This window comes from Orcinus orca, chromosome 4 (genome assembly GCF_937001465.1).
Source record: "Orcinus orca chromosome 4, mOrcOrc1.1, whole genome shotgun sequence".
In the NCBI taxonomy this organism is placed as follows: domain Eukaryota; kingdom Metazoa; phylum Chordata; class Mammalia; order Artiodactyla; family Delphinidae; genus Orcinus; species Orcinus orca.
The window spans coordinates 104,118,761-104,135,629 of record NC_064562.1 but is presented as its reverse complement, the minus strand read 5'-3'; the positions used below and the strand labels follow the sequence as shown (position 1 = coordinate 104,135,629).

Genomic DNA, 16,869 nt, shown 5'->3' with positions numbered 1-16,869 from the left:
CCAGCAGACCTCACAATGCTCTCATTCTCCTTTAGCTCACAGGGCTAGCTCCAAAATGCAGTTTCTGTGACTGCTTGGCTATCGTGTGTCACTGCAGAGCAATCCAACGCCAAACCTTTCCTCTTTCACTCCTTGGTGAACTGAATATACAGCTTCCCAGCTCTTTTCAACACACTCTAACTGACTCTTAAAAAAATACAATAGGGCTTCCCTGGTGGCGCAGTGGTTGAGAGTCCGCCTGCCGATGCAGGGGACACGGGTTCGTGCCCCAGTCCGGGAAGATCCCACATGCCGCGGAGCGGCTGGGCCTGTGAGCCATGGCCGCTGAGCCTGCGCGTCCGGAGCCTGTGCTCCGCAACGGGAGAGGCCATAACAGTGAGAGGCTCGCGTACCGCCAAAAAAAATAATAATAATACAATAAACTAAAATGACTACACAACGTGCAATTCGGCACCACCGGAACATTTAAATGGCATGGCAGAGGTACCGCTGTAAGGAGCCACCCTGGGTGACTTCGAGCATAGCTGTGTCAGGGAGAAACAAGTTTGCTTGTTTCTGTTCACCTGAAATGGAGATACACACCAGCTCTTCATCTTCAAGAATGGAGGAGCGTGGCTAAGTGAGTAGAGAAATCCTTCCCTAAAACCCCCTTTGCAGGGCACGCCCATCACCACAGAGGACCCTGGCAGACAGCAGAGGTTCTACTCCTTCCATTTTTCCCAAGAAAACGCGTTGGCATTCTCTCCTTGAATAAGAAAAATGACACAATCCAGTGCTCCTTCTGATGGAAGGATTTTGCTTGGTATTTACCCAGTTCCAAAGGGTAACACAAGAAGAGCTTGACTCCCTGTTCTCTTCCCATCCATAAAATGTTTTGTAATGTCTCCATCTAGCCCATCCCACCTCCTGAAAAATGTGCCCGAGCAAAAACTCATCTGTTGGTAATAGAACTGGAAAATGCCTCGTTCCAGCTAGAGGTGGTACGAGAGCTGCTGCTGCTCCAGCAAATTTATTTTGCCTTTCAAGGGTGTAATTGCACACAACATGGTGCAGTTTTGATGAATCCTTCAGAACTTAATACATACTCTGGGGGGTGGGGTCCAATATGTTGATTCTTCATGCATCGCTATCATGGGAGTAACCAGAACGCGTTTAAACACCACAGGAGGTACACTTCAACTTACCTGGTCCTGCCAAGGGGAAAAAGTGCTCATTAATGACTCAATCCAGGAGGGGAGCCAGCAGAGGGGGTGCTTCCTCTCTGACACTATTTCTGGTTTGCTTGGCAGTCACGTTTCCCTTGGGGAGGTCCCAGGTGAGATGCACACTGGAATCTTCCAGGCTTATGCCCTGATCATTTTAATGAGAAGGCAGCATCAAAATATTGGCACCTTGCATCCAGCCAACATATGGAGCCACTGTCCAGACACTTAATTGAACTCATTCAAGATTATGAAGGGTAGAGTCAACCGGGTCGATGAGTGTTTATTCTGTGAACTTGGGCTCTGAAGAGGTGATGCACAGGTAATAACAACTCCATTTGCCATTTTCACAGAGAATGATCTTTTTTTTTTTTTTTTTTTTTTTTGAGAATGATCTTTTAAAGTCTAGATTCTACGTTCCTGTAGTTGGATTTCTGATGAAGCACATGGGAAGTCTACGAGGTACAGTGCATTAGGAAACATGTGGACGGGTGTCGTAAGACCCTACGGTTTGAGTGTAACACAAGCAGACTCTAAGTTACCAACCCTCCCCAGAAAGTCAGAATCAGAGTTGAAGAACCACAAGAACAGTGCTATGGAAACGCTGCACTTGTGAAGTCATTGTACCAACTATCTCCGGGAGGGAGGTCTGCTTCAACAGAAATAGAGAAACGAAATAGAGCACAGAATGTAGAACCAGAGAAGGATTCAAGCCTTGGCGGCCCTGCTTCTCTCTGTGTAATGTTAAACAGCCTTTTCCAGCCTGTTTTCTCACCTAAAAATCGCGACGTTGAACCGATGCACAGGGGCTGTGTTACGGGCTGCATTGTGTCCCACCCCAAAATCCCTATGTTGAAGTCCTAACCGCCAGGACCTCAGAATGTGACTGTACTGGGAGATAAAGCCTATAAAGAGGTTATGAAGGTAAAATGAGGACGGATGGGTGGACCCTAATGTAATATGACGGGTGTCCTTATAATAAGAGAAGTATTAGATACAGATCCACACGGAGGAAAGACCACGAGAAGACAAAGGAAGAAGAGAGCCATCTGCAAGCCAAGGAGAGAGGCCTCAGGATGAACCCTGCTGATACCTTGATCTTGGACTTCTAACCTCCAGAACTGTGAGAAAATAAACTTCTGTTGTTTAAGCCAACCAGTCTGTGGTGTTTTGTTATGGCAGCCCAAGCAAACTCATACAGGCTGTTCTGAGTCTCCAGTGCCATCAGATACAATAGGTGCTCAGCATGGCACAGGCCTTCAGAGAATGTTAGTTCCCATTCCAGTCTCTCCAGTCCGATTACACTACACGAGATGCACAAATAGAAACAGATCAATTAGGATGAGTTGCCTTGATGTGATATAGTAAGGACAGAAGGCGGAAGTCACCTTCCAAAATTCGGAGGCCAAGCCTCGCGGTTCACGCCTCATCTACTGGACCATTCTGCCTCTGCAAGAAATAGAAGCACAGTGGGCATAGGGAAACACATTAAACAAAACCCTAGATGACATTCCTGGCTTCTAGCCAAGGGCAGATTCCTATCTCAATGTAGCTTCAATATTTCTAAGCTGCAAACAAGGGGTCAGAGGGAGATCACTGTGTACAAGCAAACAGCTTTTCCAAAAATCCCTTCCCCAAAGTGCTAGCCAAATAATCAAGCAATGTCTAACCCATTTTTTCCCCTTCTATCTAGACAGAACTGCCTGACAAGTCTATGATGAAATTAACCCAATTCTTAACTACCGCCCCCCCCAAAAAGCCATCTCCCATGATTGTGAAAAACGTTCCAGTAATATTCACAGACTGTCATGCAAGCATTTGAAGAGCTTCATGCCAAAGAGAAAACCGGGGCCCCAGAAGGCCAGGGTTATTGTGGAACCCAAGATTCTGAGTATAAACTCTCCACACCCATGGTCTGTGTGCTCACCAGATTAAACTAGCTATGAGACATTTAAAAGTTAGAACAACAAACACCCTGCCAGGTTTGCAGTGAAACTGCAGTCAGACAGGGCCACCTAGTCATGTGTGCCCCTCTTAATCCCCTACTGGGGGTCAGGTAACACATGGAGAACCTGAGAAATATGCATATCCACCCACAGCCTGTTCCAAGTCAGTTTCTCTCGTTAAGTCAGGTCTCTCTCAACCTCCACTTCTTGGCAGTTTTCAGAACCAGAACCAAAGGGACAATTGGACACAGTCCAATTGCAGTGAAATTCGAAGTTGCCTTAGATACACCAGGGTATACAGAGCAGGGGCTTGCTTACTCAACATATAAGTTAAGGTCAACAAGGGAAGGAATGCTTCCTGTTCACAAATCCTTTAGGGCTGTTTGTTTTGGGGCCTCTGGTTGTTCCTGGTGAAATCCCAAAGTATATGCCTGGGACTAACCAGCTTGGTCACATGAAATGCATTCTCCTTTGCAAATCACTGAAGTCTTACCAGGCCTAACAGCATGCAGTTCCTGCTTGTTCTCGCTAAGAAGCGAAAGAATAGAATTGTCTCTCTTCTCAGAACAGCCAAGGCCTTTGACCATTCGAATGGTCAGCTTTCCCGTTAGCCTGTCAACTCAATTCAACTGGAAACATCAGGAGAAATCCGTGTAAATGCAAAGATCCTAGTGTGTGCATGTGAATACGTTTCACGCTGCCTGGAAACACAGCGGGGACCGTCTATTAAGTGAGAGTATTGATTTTGAGACTTACTTCCTTAACCTACAAAACACTCCGTGGCTTCATATCCAGTACCTCTTTTAACTTCTGTGTTTTGGGCCCTATATTGTGATCCACCAAGGGAAGCTTGTTTCCATCAGCAATATCTCCGTGTAAACTCCGTGCAGTTCTCCGGTACAGTTTTTCTTCCTCTGAATCAATGGTGGATGCAAAGTGGGTTAAGCTATTTCAAAAAAATTGAGTTACTAAATTGTTTTTCTCTACCATCAGAAACTTTTAATTACATATATTTACTAGTAAATTTTTGCTAGATGGTTATTAAAAAAATCAACTGACATTAATGGCTCCAAGTGTGAAATACAGATTGCTTGAGTAAACACTGCTTTCTCTTCTTTTACAGTGTATAAGTGGAGAGAAAAACAGACTTTTGCTATTAATTGGTGCAATTTCACCCAAATGATCCTGTTTAGTGAGAAATAAACACAATCCCAACATGAAGATTATTGTTTGCTGTCACCCTGACTTGTTTCCTGTGCTCATGGCCCTGAGGATACCTGAGGATTCTTGACGGTGCATGAAAGGATCTTGTGCGTGTCCCACACCAGGGTGCCCATCCTTCCTTCCTTCCCACATATTAATAAGCATTTGAGCAAAAGCATCAGGCAAGCAGCACACTCAGCGGCTCACAAGGGAAGTGCTCACTTGTGGGCTTAAATGCTGGAAATGAGCACACCAAAGAGGAGGTATGTAAAACTCTGGTCCATTACGGCTCAATTATCCACAGGATTCAACCTGAAAGGCAGCATCTCTGAAACAAGTTCATCTGCAAACCCAACTGGAAGCCTCTCCAAAAAACAAACAAACAAAAACAGGCTGGCTCCTTCCCAGCAGAGAATGGGGAAGAGCTGGGGTATCTCCAGGTACCAAGCAGAGGTGAACCCATCTTCTGCCCCATCACTCCAGAGGTTACAAGGAGATCATCACTCAGCCAGGAGCCAAAAGCTGCCCGAGATGCCTGCCTGGCACCTGGCTGTATAGACACTAGACCACAAAGGCATAGGTGAGGGAATGATTCACCCTCAGCACGGCACCAAGGGTAAACACCATTGGTGGAGGACAGAACAGGAAATAAATCCAACAGGCACGTCATCTTCAAATGCAAAGGACGCGCTCAGAGATAAAGGTGGGGACAGATACAGATAGACCTGAGTCACGTTCAGGAAGGCATCCATCTTGGGTCACGTACCTGATCACGGGCCCTGTAATCACATTGCCTGGCGACAGGAACAAGAAATTTCTTTTGTTCACAACAATGCCCAGGATCTGTGATTTCTTGGCCTGATCGTTGGACAATGCTACACTGGCAACTTTCTGAAAATAGCACGCTCCTCAAATGTACGTATTGCCAGGAGAGAACTGAGATAATACACTCTGCCCTAACTTAGTCACATACCATGAATGGCTCTAGAAATTCCTAAAAGGAATGCCAGGACCTGGTTGTAAGGGAAGCTGAATTATACGCCAATGACTTAAAAATAGGATTCTGCTGACGAAAAGGGAGACAAAGAAAGGTGAATTTCTTTCTTTGTGCTCACATAGCTGAGAGAAGCGTGACTTAGGATTCTTTCAAACCATCAGTCCCTGATGAATATACATCTTCAAAAACCACTGAGTAACACCAGGTTTTCAGGCTTGTAGGAGACATTGCCCCCAACCCATCCCACCTGGAACCACCCCCAGAAGAAACCAAAGATAGATAGTCCCAACCAAAAATGATGATGGGTGTTCTTGGCAACACAGATTTATCTGTTTTTCTTCTCCTCCAAACCATATTGAATGATTCTCCAGATAACAGAAGAACTAATAGGAGGTGGGAGAACTCTAGGGAAGGCTAATCACTAAACACAGGCTTCAGACAGCCATTAGAGGTACCAGAAGATGCTGAGCCAGGATCCTTAGAGCAATGACTTAGGGAGAGAAGTGGGGAAAAGCCACTTCTTTTGCCTGGAGCAGGCAAAAGCCCTCACTCCAGAAGAATTTCAACAAAACTCTGACAAAATGCCTTCTATGGTTCACAAGATGGCGGGCACATCAAAGAGGCCCAGACAGCGACTGGCCTCCAGTCCACACATTCAGTCCCCTGCCTATCCTGAGCTTGCCCACCCCTCAAGGAATGCATTGCTAGAAGCATCTACACAGCTATCTCCAGCAGCTGTGAAGTCCTTCCATCTTCAGCGTTGCCCCTGTGCTCAAGTATTGCTGGGCTGATACAGTTTGACCCCAGATCTGGGTTTTACTAACCAGCTATGTCAAATTATGCATTTCTCAGAGGAACCAGCAGGGCCTCCAAGCAAAGAGGATAGAGGTAGAGAACACGGACTCCAAGGAGTTACTTTATTAAGCAAAAGCAGGAGGCCCTGAGGGAAATGGTGTATGTGTTCCCCCTTCCAATGCAGAGACTTTCTTATAAACAGCTATCATCTCCAACTGACCACCAAGGCATCAAAAATTCAAATGAGAGACAGGCTGGTAAGGAAGGTTGCTCGTTTTTATGGCGTATCTTACTTGCTTAGAGGCAAAATCTGTTGCTGAATTTGGACTCCTGAGAGAATGGGCTGCGGCTCTTGCTTCAGGATCTAAAGATGTGACCATCTGAAGCAAAGAAAGAAACACTCAGTTTCCTCCAGTGAAAATAAGACACTGCAGGTTGATAGGTTCTAAGAACAGTTACCAGGGAAAAGGGACCACGCTTCTAATCAGGGCACAAAATCTGCTACCAAACAGTGGCTCAAAAAGCTTGGCATCATGCTAAAAATGATCACCCATAAGACAAAGTTATGACCCTTTCCTGAGGAGCTCAAAGAACTATTTAACTTTCAAAATATTATTCTATTATAAGAGAGTCAGCACGTAGTGTTACAGTCACTCAAAACTAAATCGTCATGGCCCACACAGTGCAACCACCTAAAATAACCGTGTTGAGGGGTAATCCCTTCAGCAAAGATTTATTGAAACCAACCTCAATAAAGTATTTCAGGCACTGATCTAGGCCCTGGGAATCAGCAAAAAAGAAAAGAGACAAAATGCCCTGCTCTCATGGAGCTTACATTTGAAGAGGGGTGGAAATGGAGCAGTAAGAAATAAGCAAAATATATATTGTCAAACAGTGGTAAATACCACGGAGAAAAACAAAGCAGGCAAAAGAGAAAGAAGAGTGTTGGCGTTACAATTTAAAAGGGGAGGGAGTGGTCAGGATCTCCTAAAGGAGATGAGGGCATCAGTCATGTAGATATTTAAAGTAAGAGTTTCCTAGATGTGTGCAAAGGCCCTGAGGCAGGAAAGAGGCCTGTTTGAGTAACCAAAGGTATAGTAAAGGTATGGTAAGTGAGGATATGTAAATTAGAATAGCATGAGACAGTGTGAATATGAATAGATTATATGTGTATATATATATGTATATACACAAAAGATGTATATTATAATGTGTATGTATTATAATGCATAGGTATACATATACAATGTGTGTGTGTATATATATATATATATACACATATGTGTATACATATAGTCTTACATAGTTATATGACTGTGCCAAGTATTTTGATCACTCATTTACTGAACATCTATTATACGCAAGCAACTGTGCTAGGAATAAGGTTGTAAATAAAACAGACGCTGGTCCCTGCTCTCAGGAAGGCTTAAATCAAATCAGAGGCAAAACCAAGATCTCAGAACTCCCACTTGGCACTACAGCAAATTGGGAAAGAGCCAGCAATGGATTTCAGGAACCACGCAGTCTTACCCCAAGTTCTCCACAAGTGTTAAGCAAAAATAGCAGGTAAACTGGTTTTCTTTAGCACGCTCTTGACTGAACAAGGAGTCTGTGTGCTTTTCACTTATTTGCATTCATATTTATCAATACATTCAACCAGCCCTACTGACCACAGGCCCTATGCTGACCCAGTACTAAGAGGTAAAGGTGTAGAGGTGGAAGAAAGTTTCCCCTTAAGGAGCTTCCTATTTAATGAGATAGACTGCAAACAATTACAAGTATACAGTGTCCCAAAAATGTGCCTGCACAATTTAGTCATGTGATGATTAACTTGTAGCAAATAGGATAGATAGATGCTAACTGTTTTGATTACCTTAAAGTCACAAATATTCAGAGCCCTCACCCAGTGCCATCACATACGATTTATGATGTCAACTTCAGAAAGGTGAATATGGTCCAAGAAAACTCTGGTGTAGGAATATGCAGGTCTGTGATTAAGAAATAGGGAAACACCTGTTCGATAGCTTTAAGGATAACTTCCCAGGGGAACTGATGCTGGAGGTGGCTTTTAAAAGAAAGTGAGAGTGAATAGGAGCCTTGGAATTACCACAAACAGTCGTCCCTGGGTATCCACAGGGTATTGGCTCCAGGAAAACACACACACACACACACACACACACACACACACACACACACACACAGATACCAAAATCCGGTTGCTCAGATCATGTTAAAACATGGCGTAGTACAGTCAGGCCTCCGTATCTGCGGATTCTGCATTCACAGAAATTCTATCCTCAGTCGGTTGAATTCCTGGATGCAGAACCCGCGGACATGAAGGGCTGACTGCAGGAATCTGCAAGCTGGCACTAGCATGCATGGAGGGGAATTCGGAGCTCCTGGCAGATGGTGAGACGGATGCAGGATGAGAGTTCCTGGGAAAGGGCACCAGTCTTCCTCCTGTGGCCCCTCTGGTCTGTCTCCTCTCCCTCCACATTCTCCCTGGTTGTCGGTCCTCCTTTGAACCTTCATTGCCACCTCATCCAGACAGTAAAAGAATAGAGCCAGCCTCCCTACAAAATTGATGCACTGTTAGAATAAATGTTAGTCCTCCTCTGATGTTGACATTTGGCAAAATAACTGAAGTGTTATTTTGTTTCTCAGCCAGGGGCAAGCATGCTTTCACGCTCACGCTCTGTGAGGGCAATAAACATGTTTCAGGGTCTTTTTACTTTTGGTCTCTGGATGCTTGCCAGCCAGGAATAATTAATATCTTGGATGACTCCCCACTTTCCCACGCATCCAAGGGCATCTGTTTTATGTAAAAGCTAGTGTTTGTTGAATATATAGATTTCAAACCTATATTTATATAAGTTATATATTACATTATACCAATATATATTTACATATGTATATTATTATACAATAATATATTATAAACAATTATAATATATTATTACATAATAATATATTATATTCATATACATATATTAGTGTTTGTTGAGGATATATATATATATATATATATACACACATGTGTATACGCCAAGCACTTTACAAGTATTTACACACTTAATCCTCACAACTTCCCTACAATTACCTCCACTTTTAGAGGAAGGAGGAGACGAAGTACGTTGCCCAAAGTCCCTCAGCCTATACCAGCAGGCACAACCAGCCAACTCCATTCTGCACTTGTGAGAGCAGGGTGCCTCACGCCATCCTCCCTGGTAGATCATGCTCTAAGCATCCAGCAAGTCTCAGTGCCTTGCCAAGGTCACACCATCAGACCCTTAACTTCCCTCAATCGACTGCTGGTTCTTTCTGTGGAATCACGGTACTCTGAAAAGCTTTATGACCAGAATGGCAGACATCACCATGGAAAAGCCAAAAACTGCCCTTCCCAGCCTTGGTCATCCCCTGTGTAGGAGAGGAGATGTTAAAAAATAAACTCATTCACAGAAAAACAAAGTAACACTACATTCTACGTAGGTTTATAAACACCCAGTATGAGACAGCTAGAGACAGGAGGATAATTCCAGATGCATGATGAACAAACAGTAAATTTCATAGTGTGGGCCTTGTTTATACTTCTGCCATCAACTTTAATGATGAGCCTATTTATGCTAAACTTCACTACATTATCGGAGTCATTAGTGCCTGTAAGTGAGTGATGATGTGCTTGAAACTTCCACAAGTACGTGGGGCTTTCTCTGAGCCTACATTTCAATGTTGGGAGATGCAGGGCCAGTGAGTATTTGCATACGAGCACCTAGCACAACTATTTGGTATTATGCCCCAGAAAGCAGCGCACTGGCCAAACAAGTTTGGGAATGTGAGTTAAAGAGAGCAAAACAGATGTATTTAACCTCAAAATCTGTAACATAGTATAAAACGGTAATACGTCCTTTCTCCAAGATGGAACACATCATGTCACATTTTCTGAACACTGACCAAAGAAATTTGCTTCAAAAGAGGACCTATCTGATTATTAGTCTATTGGAACACCAGTGTAATGGATGTCGAATCAAAGAACTGTAGCAAAGCCAGTATTTAAGTATAGCAAAGAATAAACAGAAATATGCATTGGTTCATCACTTGGCATTAGCCATGTGTATATTTGGGCCTGGCCAAGTTATCTGTCCTCATGTGCGGGTCTTCCTAAGGATGTGCATGTTACCAAGAATGCACATTTCTGCAAATGTAAAGTCCCAACGGAAAAGGACTCAATAAAGTTAAAATCAAAGCTTCAGCAAAGAACCTCAGAACTTTGCATGAGTGTTTCCCCTCTGTCAGTGTGAGCCAGAAGTTTCACGTAACCTCAAGTATCCCTACACCTTTACCCCCTGACTAGGAAAGCACCGCATCATTAGATCCTGAAAGGAAGTACACATTAAAGATTCCAGTCACCATCAGCATTTTGCCCAGAGATGAACCACGTTATTGGCAAACAAGCTACATGCAACCTCAATGAGTCCTGAAAGATAATCAACACAACAGCCAACACTGGACCTTACGAGCAGCTCAAAATGGGGCCAGTTGGAATGGGGCACTAGGACATTCTCACACGACAGACCTAAGCACCTTCTGACAGTGTCCCAACATCAGAGAGGTCCTCCCCAACCACCTACGTGAGGTTACCCTCCCAGTGGCTCTCCAGCCCATCTCCCTGTTGCTGTCTTCCACAGCACTTACTGTCTAATATTTTCTTATTATTTTTCTTTTTTATTGCCTGTCTCCTCCCACTAGACTGTATGTTCCATGAGGACAGGGACATATCTGTCACATTCATCACCATAGCCCCCATGGAACAATACTTGCCACAGAGCAATCACTCAGCAAATACCTGCTGCACACTGAATGAATGTTCTGCTTTCAGGAAACCTTGATTCAGGGGACCAGATCCCCTGCCTTGGGGAATGACAGTCCTGTTTTAATTTCCTGTCCCACCTTGACACAATTATCATGCCTCCTTACACTCCTCTCAGCCCCAACCTAACCCAGGGCAAAAGAAGTAAAGAAAAAAGGGGGCAGGGTAAAGGAGGCAGAGCTCTGGTGTAGACATGACATCACATGTACCCTTGGGCTCATACCCTATGCAGAAGGTCACGTGCTTCAAGATGGACCCAGTGGTAACACACCCTATGAAAGGAGCTCTTTCCTAGCTTCTTACATCAGAGCAGACAATGCCTAGCATTTGTACCAGCCCTCCAGCCACAAGGAGTTTGTCAAAGCCTTTAAACACTGGAGACGACCCCTCTCTGTGCCTTTTCTTGCATTGGGCATACTTTATGGCCATTCCTGCCCAAAGCCCCTTCTAAAGAATGTGAATCGCTCAAACACCCTGTAAGGTCTGACTGCCCCCTCACCCAGTATTGGCCAGCTGAGTAAAGAAATGGCCACAAGGTCACAGACGGCCAACCGCTGACTGACCAGTGGCCGATCAGCTCATAATCTCCTGAGAGATTATTTAAGGGCCACAGAGACCATCATCCACAGGTTGTGGGCAATAGAACTGTGAGGTCTTAACAAATCAGGACGTGCAATATTGGCTGATAAATGAGCAGAAGCAAACCAATCCAAATACAATGGAGATGGAGAAAGCAGGAATGAGATACTGTGCGTGGCTTCTGTAGTTAAGAAACTTGCAAAGCCAGGCCCCACCCTTGTAGACATGACAAGAGATGCTCTCCACTCCTAGCAGATGCCTAACTCCAACTCACCTGAGGTCTGAGCAGCTTTCATTTCCTGTTATCTGTGAGTCTGCTCCTCATCCAGCCACATATACCCTCTTCACTTCAAGTAGCCTGTGTGGCCTTTCCTACCTCGCAATCAGATCTTGGATGGAACACATGCTTTGGGGCTAAGATGCATTCGACATCTCGTTCCTTTATCTGTGTCCTCAGGACTATCCCCATAAATTCTGTTTTCCACCCTTCCCTCATGGCCCTGCTATAACCCTACCTGTTGTTTTTTAAAATTTATTTTATTGAATTATAGTTGATATACAATGTTGTGTTCATTTCTACTGTACAGCAAAGTGATTCAGTTATATATATATATATACACACACACACATACATATATTTTTTTTTCCATTATGGTTTATTACAGGATATTGAATATAGCTCTCCATGTTATGCAGTAGGACCTTGTTGTTTATCCACCTTATATATAATTCTTTGCATCGGCTAATGCCACACTCCCAATCCATACCTCCCCCACCCCTTCCCCCTTAGCAACCACAAGTCTCTTCTCTTTGTCTGTGAGTCTGTTTCTGCTTTGTAGATAAGTTCATTTGTGCCATGTTTCACGTTCCACATGTAAGTGATATCATATGGTATTTGTCTTCCTCTTTCTGACTTCACTTAGTATAATAATCTCTAGGTCTATCCATGTTGCTGTAAATGGCATTATTTCATTCTTTTTTATGGCTAATATTCTATTGTGTGTATAAGTGTGTGTATATATATATACATGTTCCACTGTGTGTGTGTGTATGTATGTGTGTGTGTATATATATATATATACACACAGTGTGTGTGTGTGTGCACGTATATATATATTTCATTCTGTGTGTGATAATATATCACATCTTCTTTATGCATTCATCTGTTGATGGACATGTTTCCATGTCTTGGCTATTGTAAATAGTGCTGCTGTGAACAATGTAGGGGTGCATGTATCTTTTCGAATTATAGTTTTGTCTGGTTATAGGCCCAGTAGTGGGATTGCAGGATCATATGGTACCTCTATTTTTTAGTTTTTGTTTTCCATGGTGGCTGCACCAACTTACGTTTCCTCCAACAGTGTAGGAGGGTCTCCTTTTCTCCACACCCTCTCCAGCACTTGTTATTTCTGAACTGCTCTTTAACATCTTTTTTAAGCCCTAGTAGAAGGAACACAACCCTACAAACTCAGGCATGCTCTCTGACTCCATGTGATACCCACTGAAATTCCTCCCCTATGCGTTGAGCATCTACTATGTGCTCTGTCGGGTTCTGGGAATATGAAGAGGAAGGAGACACAGTCTCTGACCACAAGGAGCTCCTAGTAGGATGAAAAGGAACCAGCACATCAACATAAATTACAGCACACGGTGTGAAGAACTAAACAGAGCAACAGGGCTGAGAGCCCTGAGACTGCTTATGTAGGTTCAGGGTCAGAACTGGTGCCTTGGAGCTTCAAGATGGCAGAAGAGTGAGACGTGGAGATCACCTTCCTTCCCACAAATACATCAGAAATACATCTACATGTGGAACAACTCCTACAGAACACCTACTGAATGCTGGCAGAAGACCTCAGACCTCCCAAAAGGCCAGAAACTCCCCACGTACCTGGGTAGGGCAAAAGAAAAAACAGAGACAAAAGATAGGGATGGGACCTGCACCTCTGGGAGGGAGCTGTGAAGGAGGAAAAGTTTCCACGCACTAGGAAGCCCCTTCACTGGCGGAGATAGGGGGTGGGCAGGGAGGAAGGTTCAGAACCACAGAGGAGAGCGCAGCCACAGGGGTGCGGAGGGCAAAGCGGAGAGATTCCCGCATGGAGGATCGGTGCCGACCAGCACTCACCTGCTAGAGAGGCTCGTCTGCTCACCCACCGGGACGGGCGGGGTCTGGGAGCTGAGGCTCCGGCTTCGGAGGTCGGATTCCAGGGAGAAGACTGGGTTGACGGCGGGAACTCAGCCTGAAGGGGCTAGTGCGCCACAGCTAGCCAGGAGGGAGTCCGGGAAAAGGTCTGGAGCTGCCGAGGAGGCAAGAGACTCTTTCTTGCCTCTTTGCTTCCTGGTGCGCGAGGAGAGGAGATTCAGAACACCACCTAAACGAGCTCCAGAGACGGGCGCGAGCCGCGGCTATCAGCGCGGACCCCAGAGACGGGCATGAGACTCTAAGGCTGCTGCTGCCGCCACCAAGAAGTCTGTGTGCGAGCACAGGTCACTCTCCACACCCCCCTTCCGGGGAGCCTGTGCAGCCCGCCACTGCCAGGGTCCCGGGATCCAGGGACAACTTCCCGGGAGAACGCACTGCGCGCCTCAGGCTGCTGCAACGTCATGACGGCCTCTGCTGCCGCAGGCCCGCCCCGCACTCCGTGCCCCTCCCTCCCCCCCGGCCTGAGTGAGCCAGAGCCCCCGAATCAGCGGCTCCTTTAACCCCGTCCTGTCTGACCGAAGAACAGACGCCCTCCGGCGACCTACACACAGAGGCGGGGCCGAATCCAAAGCTGAAGCCCTGGAGCTGTGTTAACAAAGAAGAGAAAGGTAAATCTCTCCCAGCAGCCTCAGGAGCAGCGGATTAAAGCTCCACAATCAACTTGATGTACCCTGCATCTGTGGAATACATGAATAGACAACGAATCATCCCAAATGGAGGAGGTGGACTTCGTAGCAATGATACATATATTTTTTTCCCTTTTTCTCTTTTTGTGAGTGTGTATGTGTATGCATCTGTGTGTGATATTGTCTGTATAGCTTTGCTTTTACCATTTGTCCTAGGGTTCTATCTGTCCGTTTTTTGTTGTTGTTGTTGTTGTTGTTGTTTTTGCGGTACGCAGGCCTCTCACTGTTGTGACCTCTCCCGTTGCAGAGCACAGGCTCCGGACGCGCAGGCTCAGCGGCCATGGCTCACGGGCCTAGCCATTCCACGGCATGTGGGATCTTCCCGGACTGGGGCACGAACCCGTGTCCCCTGAATCAGCAGGCGGACTGCCAACCACTGCACCAACAGGGAAGCCCTGTTGTTGTTGTTTTTAGTATACTTTTTAGCACTTATCATGGGTGGATTTGTTTTTTGGTTTGGTTGCTCTCTTCCTTCTTTCTCTCTTTTTTTTTATTACTTAAAAAAATTATTTTTTTATTTTAATAAATTTATTTTATCTTCTTTCTTTCTTTCTTTTTATTTCTCTCTTTTATTCTGAGCCGTGTGGATGACAGGCTCTTGGTGCTCCAGCCAGCTGTAAGGGCTGTGCCTCTGAGGTGGGAGAGCCAACTTCAGGACACGGGTCCACAAGAGACCTCCCAGCTCCACGTAATATCAAATGGCGAAAATCTCCCAGAGATCTCCATCTCAACACCAACACCCAGCCTCACTCAACGACCAGCAAGCTACAGTGCTGGACACCCTATGCCAAACAACTAGCAAGATAGGAACACAACCCCATCCATTAGTTGAGAGGCTGCCTAAAATCATAATTAGGCCACAGACACCCCAAAACACACCACCAGACGTGGACCTGCCCACCAGAAAGATAAGATCCAGCCTCATCCACCAGAACACAAGCACTAGTCCCCTCCACCAGGAAGCCAACACAACCCACTGAACCAACTTTAGCCACTGGGGACAGACACCAAAAACAACGGGAACTACGAACCTGCAGCCTGCAAAAAGGAGACCCCAAACACAGTAAGATAAGCAAAATGAGAAGACAGAAAAACACACAGCAGATGAAGGAGCAAGATAAAAACCCACCAGACCTAACAAATGAAGACGAAATAGGCAGTCTACCTGAAAAAGAATACAGAATAATGATAGTAAAGATGATCCAAAATCTTGGAAATGGAATAGAGAAAATGCAAGAAACATTTAACAAGGACCTGGAAGAACTAAAGAGGAAACAAACAGTGAGGAACAACACAATAAATGAAATTAAAAATTCTCTAGAAGGGATCAATAGCAGAATAACTGACACAGAAGAACAGATAAGTGACCTGGAAGATAAAATAGTGGAAATAACTACTTCAGAGCAGAATAAAGAAAAAAGAATGAAAAGAATTGAGGACAGTCTCAGAGACCTCTGGGACAACATTAAATGCACCAACATTCGAATTATAGGGGTCCCAGAAGAAGAAGAAAAAAAGAAAGGGACTGAGAAAATATTTGAAGAGATTATAGTTGAAAACTTCCCTAATATGGGAAAGGAAATACTTAATCAAGTCCAGGAAGCACAGAGAGTCCCATACAGGATAAATTCAAGAAGAAACACGCCAAGACCCATATTAATCAAATTATCAAAAATTAAATACAATGAAAAAATATTAAAAGCGGCAAGGGAAAAATGACAAATAACACACAAGGGAATCCCCATAAGGTTAACAGCTGATTTTTCAGCAGAAACTCTGCAAGCCAGAAGGGAGTGGCAGGACATATTTAAAGTGATGAAGGAGAAAAACCTACAGCCAAGATTACTCTACTCAGCAAGGATCTCATTCAGATTTGACAGAGAAATTAAAACCTTTACAGACAAGCAACAGCTAGAGAATTCAGCACCACCAAACCAGCTTTACAACAAATACTAAGGGAACTTCTCTAGGCAGGAAATGCAAGAGAAGGAAAAGCTAGTACAATAACAAACCCAAAACAATTAAGAAAATGGTAATAGGAACATACATATCGATAATTACCTTAAATGTGAATGGATTAAATGCTCCAACCAAAAGACACAGACTGGCTGAATGGAAACAAAAACAAGACCCATATATATGCTGTCTATAAAAGACCCACTTCAGACCTAGGGACACATAAGACTGAAAGCGAGGGGATGGAAAAAGATATTGCATGCAAATGGAAATCAAAAGAAAGCTGGAGTAGCAATTCTCATATCAGACAAAATAGGCTTTAAAACAAAGACTATTACAAGAGACAAAGAAGGACACTATAAAATGATCAAGGGATCAATCCAAGAAGAAGATATAACAATTGCAAATATTTATGCACCCAAAATAGGAGCACCTCAA

The 16,869-nt window shown here is 44.5% G+C and overlaps 1 protein-coding gene and 1 long non-coding RNA gene across 3 annotated transcripts in view; both read right to left on the bottom strand.

Moving 5' to 3' along the window:
* The window catches only part of PPARGC1A (PPARG coactivator 1 alpha), a 663,089-nt gene that overhangs the window by 337,600 nt on the left and 308,620 nt on the right, over positions 1 to 16,869 (bottom strand). The window lies entirely within an intron of this gene.
* LOC125964311 (uncharacterized) lies at positions 6,492 to 16,098 on the bottom strand. Its single transcript, XR_007477217.1, has 3 exons — positions 15,928 to 16,098; positions 13,712 to 14,146; positions 6,492 to 6,523 (listed from the first exon to the last, which is right to left on the bottom strand). It is a non-coding gene; the product is annotated as an uncharacterized LOC125964311 (long non-coding RNA).